This window comes from Rana temporaria, chromosome 4 (assembly GCF_905171775.1).
Source record: "Rana temporaria chromosome 4, aRanTem1.1, whole genome shotgun sequence".
Lineage (NCBI taxonomy): Eukaryota > Metazoa > Chordata > Amphibia > Anura > Ranidae > Rana > Rana temporaria.
In genome coordinates this window covers 327,343,584-327,350,574 of record NC_053492.1, presented here as the reverse complement: position 1 = coordinate 327,350,574, position 6,991 = coordinate 327,343,584, and the positions used below count along the sequence as shown (strand labels likewise).

General features: G+C 42.9%; 2 long non-coding RNA genes across 3 annotated transcripts; one reads left to right on the top strand and one right to left on the bottom strand.

Moving 5' to 3' along the window:
- Nucleotides 1-4,242: 4,242 nt before the first annotated feature.
- Nucleotides 4,243-4,855, bottom strand: LOC120937460. Its single transcript, XR_005748720.1, has 3 exons — nt 4,718-4,855; nt 4,499-4,621; nt 4,243-4,315 (listed from the first exon to the last, which is right to left on the bottom strand). It is a non-coding gene; the product is annotated as an uncharacterized LOC120937460 (long non-coding RNA).
- Nucleotides 4,856-5,497: 642 nt separating this feature from the next.
- Nucleotides 5,498-6,737, top strand: LOC120937459. Of its 2 annotated transcripts, XR_005748718.1 has the most exons (5): nt 5,498-5,614; nt 5,711-5,833; nt 6,013-6,117; nt 6,383-6,488; nt 6,655-6,731. It is a non-coding gene; the product is annotated as an uncharacterized LOC120937459 (long non-coding RNA). The 2 variants fall into 2 exon arrangements; XR_005748719.1 differs by lacking the exon at nt 6,383-6,488 and having other exon boundaries at nt 6,655-6,737.
- The last annotated feature ends 254 nt before the right edge of the window (nt 6,738-6,991 follow it).

Below are 6,991 nucleotides of genomic sequence, written 5' to 3'. Positions count from 1 at the left end.
GTGAATTGGCAAAATAATTTCAAAATCTAGGATAGGGCAATTGATCTGGAAAATATTGCTGCATTGTGCCCACTAGTCTTAAATAGAATATGTATTCAGGGGATTGGCGCTGCCAAGTTGGTACGGTAATGAGACTTCAATCTATTCTAGTCAAATAGGTGAATCCTATAAATAATGTCGGGTCCCCTCCTGAGATTAGCTCATGGGTAGAGCCACCACTAAGGTAAGGGTACCCCTTTTGTTGGTATGCAGTGTCCGACTGCGTATGTCCGTTGAAGGTGTGATCACCCCGTGTATCCCCAAACTCTATTGTGAATTAGAAAATAAAAAATATAAGAAGTTCCAAAGCCGTGTTCCCTTTGTCACTTTCAATTCCCCTTGTGTCACTTTCAATTTGTCCACTAGGGGTCACTCCTGTGCCCAGTGGAAAAATTAAATTATTATCCAGCAGGTGTAAGACATCAGTTTCCTGATGGTGAGAAGTGTAATAAAAAATGGAATAGAACTATTAATGGCAATCCTTAGTATAACTAGAGTAGTGTATCATTTATCTCAGATAAAACTATTAGTATCCAAACTAAGGCTTTAGTGAGCCGTGCTTAACAAAATAAAAGGAAGTGAAAAAAAACGTAAATCCAAAAAAGAAGAGATGTGCTATAACAATCTATCAGTGATTGTATGCTGATATCTGAGCCAATATCTGTTGTGTTATTGTTATATTATATATTAGTAAGTGCCTAAACTTGGAACCAACACATCATACCACAAAACATCAAATGAGTATTGGTCTGCGCCACTTAAACGAGAGGTTCAGGTCTGTGAACACCCTAGGGATACAGTGTTCTGATCCATTTTTTGATAGAACACTGTATCCCTAGGGTGTTCACAGACCTGAACCTCTCGTTTAAGTTTAAGTGGCGCAGACCAAATAGTCATTTGATGTTTTGTGGTATGATGTGTTGGTTCCAAGTTTAGGCACTTACTAATATATAATATAACAATAACACAACAGATATTGGCTCAGATATCAGCATACAATCACTGATAGATTGTTATAGCACATCTCTTCTTTTTTGGATTTACGTTTTTTTTTCACTTCCTTTTATTTTGTTAAGCACGGCTCACTAAAGCCTTAGTTTGGATACTAATAGTTTTATCTGAGATAAATGATACACTACTCTAGTTATACTAAGGATTGCCATTAATAGTTCTATTCCATTTTTTATTACACTTCTCACCATCAGGAAAATTATGTCTTACACCTGCTGGATAATAATTTACATTTTCCACTGGGCACAGGAGTGACCCCTAGTGGACAAATTGAAAGTGACAACATTTTCTACATTATTCTAAAGGAACAAGGGAACATGGCTTATTCCCTTTTTTCCAATCCTAGTTCCATTTATTTGGAACTTCTTATATTTTTTATTTTCTAATTCACAATAGAGTTTGGGGATACACGGGGTGATCACGGACATACGCAGTCGGACACTGCATACCAACAAAAGGGGTACCCTTATCTTAGTGGTGGCTCTACCCATGAGCTAATCTCAGGAGGGGACCCGACATTATTTATAGGATTCACCTATTTGACTAGAATAGATTGAAGTCTCATTACCGTACCAACTTGGCAGCGCCAATCCCCTGAATACATATTCTATTTAAGCCTACTGACCCTCATTGGAGGGTATTAACAGGGGGGCAGCAGCAAAATCACTTAGTCCTAGCGCGGATACACTAGAACATTAATTGTGCCCACTAGTTTTGCCAATCAGTCTCACCTAGCAGTGCCCATCATTGCCACCCATCAGTGCCCATCACTGCCACCTATCAGTGTCCATCACTGCCACCTATTAGTGCCAATTCTCACTGCCCATCAGTGCCACCTATCAATGCCCTTCAGTGCTACCCATCAGTGCCACCTCTCAGTGCCCACCAATGCTGCCTCTCAGAGCCCATCAGTGCAGCCTATCGGTGCCCATCAGTGCAGTCTCATCAGCGTACATCAATGAAGGAGAAAAAGTACACATTTGCACAATTTTATAACAAAATATAAAACGGTTTTGAATTTATTTATTTTTTATTCGGTCTTTAAAACTGCAGAGGTGGTCAAATACCACCGAAAGAAAGCTCTATTTGTGGGAATAAAAATGATAACAATTATATAAACAATTGTATTTGGGTACAGAGTTGTATGACCGCGCAATTGTCATTCAAAGAGTGAGAGCGCTGAAAGCTGAAAATTGGTCTGGACAGGAGGGGGGTTTAAGTGCCCAATAAGGAAGTGTTTAAAGAAGAGGACTGCAGCCCAGAGAATGAGAGCCCTCCAGAAGTGTCCTGTTTACCCATTTCCAGGGAGATAACAGCTCAGTGGTGGATGAGCACCTTAGCAGATCAGTTATTCCCCAAGCAGTGTGCTGCTGCCAAGACTGCCAGTACTGCCACTGGTCACTGATGAATGAATGTACTGCCACTGATGCATTGAAAGGGTTACCAAGTGGCTGTACATTCATTCATCATCAGTGACCATGACCAGCAGTGGCAGTACATTCATTCGTCTGTGGCCGTGGCCAGTGAATTAATTTGTCTGTGACCGTTGCCATTAAACTCATTCATTAGTGACCATCACCAGTGCAGGACATGTCACATTATTACATCAGTTACTCTGCCCAGTGGCAGACAGTACATCCCTCTCCCCGCCATGCTGCATATTAAAAAATCAGAATGGCAGTCACAGTTCATAATCTTCATACACATCACATTATTACATCAGTTAGGCCCCTTTCACATTGGGGCGTTTTTCATGCGGTACAGCGCTAAAAATAGCGCTGCTATACCGCATGAAAAATGATGCCCTGTAGTGTTCAATGTGAAAGCCTGAAGGCTTTACACTGAAGCGGTGCGCTAGCAGGAACGCTCCAAAAGTCCCGCTAGCCGCATCTTTACCGCGGTATAGGAGCGGTGTGTTCACCGCTCCTATACCGCGCCTTCCCATTGAAATCAATGGGAAAGCACGGTAATACCGCGGTAATACTGCCGCAACGCGGGCGGTATTAACCCTTTTTCGGGCACTAGCGGGGGTTAAAACCTCACCGCTAGCGCCTGAATATCGCGGTAAATACGACGGTATAGCCGCGCTACAAATAGCGCGGCTATACCGTCACCGCGGCTGCACGCCTCAGTGTGAAACCAGCCTAACTATGTCCAGTAGTGGCAGACAGTACATTTCCCTCCCCCTCTCCCCCCACCGCCCCGTCATGCTGCATATTAAAAAAATCAGAATGACAGTTACAGTTCATAATCTTCATACACAAATTACATTATTACATCAGTTACTATGTCCAGTAGTGGCAGACAGTACATTGCTGCCCCCCCCCCCCCCCGCCATGCTGCGTATTAAAAAAAAAATCAGAATGCTAGTCTGAGGGGGGGGGGGGGCAATGTACTGTCTGCCACTACTGGACATAGTAACTGATGTAATAATGTAATTTGTGTATGAAGATTATGAACTGTAACTGTCATTCTGATTTTTTTAATATGCAGCATGGCGGGGGGGGGGGGGGGGGGGAGAGGGGGAGGGAAATGTACTGTCTGCCACCCACTACTGGACATAGTAACTGATGTAATAATGTGATATGTGTAACACATACCACATTATTACATCAGTTACTATGTCCAGTAGTGGGTGGCAGACAGTACATTTCCCTCCCCCTCGCCATGTTGCATATTAAAAAAAAGAATGGCAGTCATCATGTGGATCATAATCTGCATACATCGGAATCTGCTAACTAAGGCATTAGGTAAAACATTCATAGCCAATAGGTAACACTTGTTGTTAACCTTACTTGCTGACGCTGTGGTGGTGGCACTGAATTATCGCTGTACTCGTACACTTTCTCGTTCCTCCTCGTTCCTCCTCGGCGGCGCTGGCTCCGCCTCCTCTTGTTGCTTGAACGGGCTCGGCTCCTCCCATACTCCTCCTCTCCTCCCGCATACGGCCGTGAGCGTGACCCCTGAGATACCTCACGTCGCTGGGGAGGTGATCAGGGCCGCTCTAAACATAGGAGGAGGCGGAGCCGGAGGGAAGTGGCAGGCCAGCGCAGCTTGATGGACGCCGGTCATTGGCTGACGGCGCCGCCGCCGCCAGCCGCCAGGTAAATGAATCAAAATCACACAGAAAATGACAGTGATTGACAGCCGGCCCATAATTCGATCGGCCCACCGGGATTCTCCCGGTACTCCCGATGGCCAGTCCATCGCTGGTCCCCAGGCAAAAGAAGACGTGTCGGGGATAGAGATGCAGGTAACCGAATCCCTATTCAGAGTGGAAAGGCAACACATGGATGCAAAGAAAAAAGGAAGAAAATGAGAGAAGAAAGGGGGAGAAAAAATAATAAATAAAATAAATATATTGGAAGTCCACGTCAGGCGGAGACGTATCTAAATATTAGACAATGTCTTTGAACCATTACATATAGCAAATGCCAGACATAAATACCTTAAAAATCCACTAGGGGACCTAAAGCTGGGGCAAAAGACAGCTCACAGAGGCAAACATAAGGCCATCCATCAATAAAGGAACAGCATCTCCCATGTAACAGAGATCGTCTTGCAAACACCTCTTTGGACATATAATAAACAGAGCACCGTTTTCAATAGACATCCAGGGGATATGGAAATGGATTAGGGAGATTAAGGGCGGTCAGCAGGTACTTACTGTGTGCATGTAGCGTCCGTGTATGCCCCAGGGTCACAGCCTGTGCTGAGTACACAGCTGATCTGTGCAGCTGGGTTTAAATACACTGGGGAATTGCATGCTGGCTTGATGACATCATCAGCAAGCGCCGTATGAATACATTGTGCTCCCTGAGAGTAGGAAGGGCTTGATTGGACAGCCCAAGTGGGAGGCACCAGGAGGCCAGAACCAGCCCTGATTGGCCAGATCTCGCCATATAGATAGAATGTAAGAACTGAATACAGCAGCCCAAGTGGGAGGCGCCAAGGAAGTGCACCGAATCCCTGATTGGTCGGGTATTGCCGTGTATACAGGGGGGCAGGGCATGTATAGTTAGTATCATAGATACAAGGCAGACACTGTGGGCGTAAAAAGAGGCGTGTCAGGGTGTAACATAGAAGTATAGGTAAAGCAGCAGGCGGCTAAATATTAAGGGACATTCTGAGTCCCAGCAGCAGAAAAAAAAAAAGAAAAAAGAAGGAAGGAACTGTCCACACGTCCCAGCACCATACAGATGGCCAAAAACGGGTCAACCAATGAAAAAACGAGACGACCGCTCAACACAATGCCATTTGGTAGTGTGTTCCTAAAACCCTGGTGGTAAGAAACCACTGCTACAGTAAATCATTTTCTGGTCAAATAATAAGAATAAAGGCCAGGAAAAGCAAAGCATCCCCTATTTAGCACAGTGATGCTTGCAAAAACAATCCCATCAGCCCCACAACAACATAGCAGAGGGCAGACATCATCAGCGCTTGCTGATGATGTCATCAAGCCAGCATGCAATTCCCCAGTGTATTTAAACCCAGCTGCACAGATCAGCTGTGTACTCAGCACAGGCTGTGACCCTGGGGCATACACGGACGCTACATGCACACAGTAAGTACCTGCTGACTGCCCTTAATCTCCCTAATCCATTTCCATATCCCCTGGATGTCTATTGAAAACGGTGCTCTGTTTATTATATGTCCACAGAGGTGTTTGCAAGACGATCTCTGTTACATGGGAGATGCTGTTCCTTTATTGATGGATGGCCTTATGTTTGCCTCTGTGAGCTGTCTTTTGCCCCAGCTTTAGGTCCCCTAGTGGATTTTTAAGGTATTTATGTCTGGCATTTGCTATATGTAATGGTTCAAAGACATTGTCTAATATTTAGATACGTCTCCGCCTGACGTGGACTTCCAATATATTTTATTTATTATTTTTTCTCCCCCTTTCTTCTCTCATTTTCTTCCTTTTTTCTTTGCATCCATGTGTTGCCTTTCCACTCTGAATAGGGATTCGGTTACCTGCATCTCTATCCCCGACACGTCTTCTTTTGCCTGGGGAATGTAATGTGTATTTGCTCATGTCATTATTGACATATTTGGCCTGGACCTGCGGTATGTTTCCAATCAACATGGTTTACTTGTTGCCCTATTATAGGATGTAAGACTTTGCAATTTATTTTCTTTACTTCTCTCTTTTTTCTCCATGGACATATATACGCATGTAGACATATATATATATATATATATATATATATATATATATATATATATATATATATATATAGGCGTATATTATAATGCTTAAGGTTATACACATATACATATATTGTTAGCGTAAATATGCGCTTATTGCTTTTTTCCTCCCCCTCTTTATCAGATCATCGATCTCTAAACATATTTTTTGTACTATCTACTACCATCGGTATATATTTCATCTATCATTGGAATCTTCCTGGATGATTATATCCACCACTGTGTATCAGGTGATGTAGCCACATGTTGTAACCCATATGTATTGCAAAAATTTGTGTGTTTTTCGCTGGTTTTAATCAACTGATAAAGATATATGTTTTAGGAATTTTTTCTTTTATGTAAATATCATCATTATCATTTTTTATGCTGTACTAATATGATGTGTACTATTCACAGATTGTGAAAATCATGGCTACATAGTAGCAATAATCCTGTTCATTTCGTCCTGAAGAAGCCCCACGGTGAAACGCGTAGGCAACTTCAATAGGATTCTTTCACTATTCTCTTGTTTTGAATGGTTGTATTGTGATTGTTATCAGTTGCATTCCATTATACCATTGTTAGTGTACATTTTGTAAATTTATGTAATAAAATATATATTTTTTATACTTCCTCGAGCCTCAAAGTCCGATTTTGCCCACTCTTCTTGAAGGGGTACTGTTCTATATTCTTATCATTACGGATGTGGCCAATGTGAGTGCTTTCCTTGTGGAACTTGTCCTCCCTCCCTCTC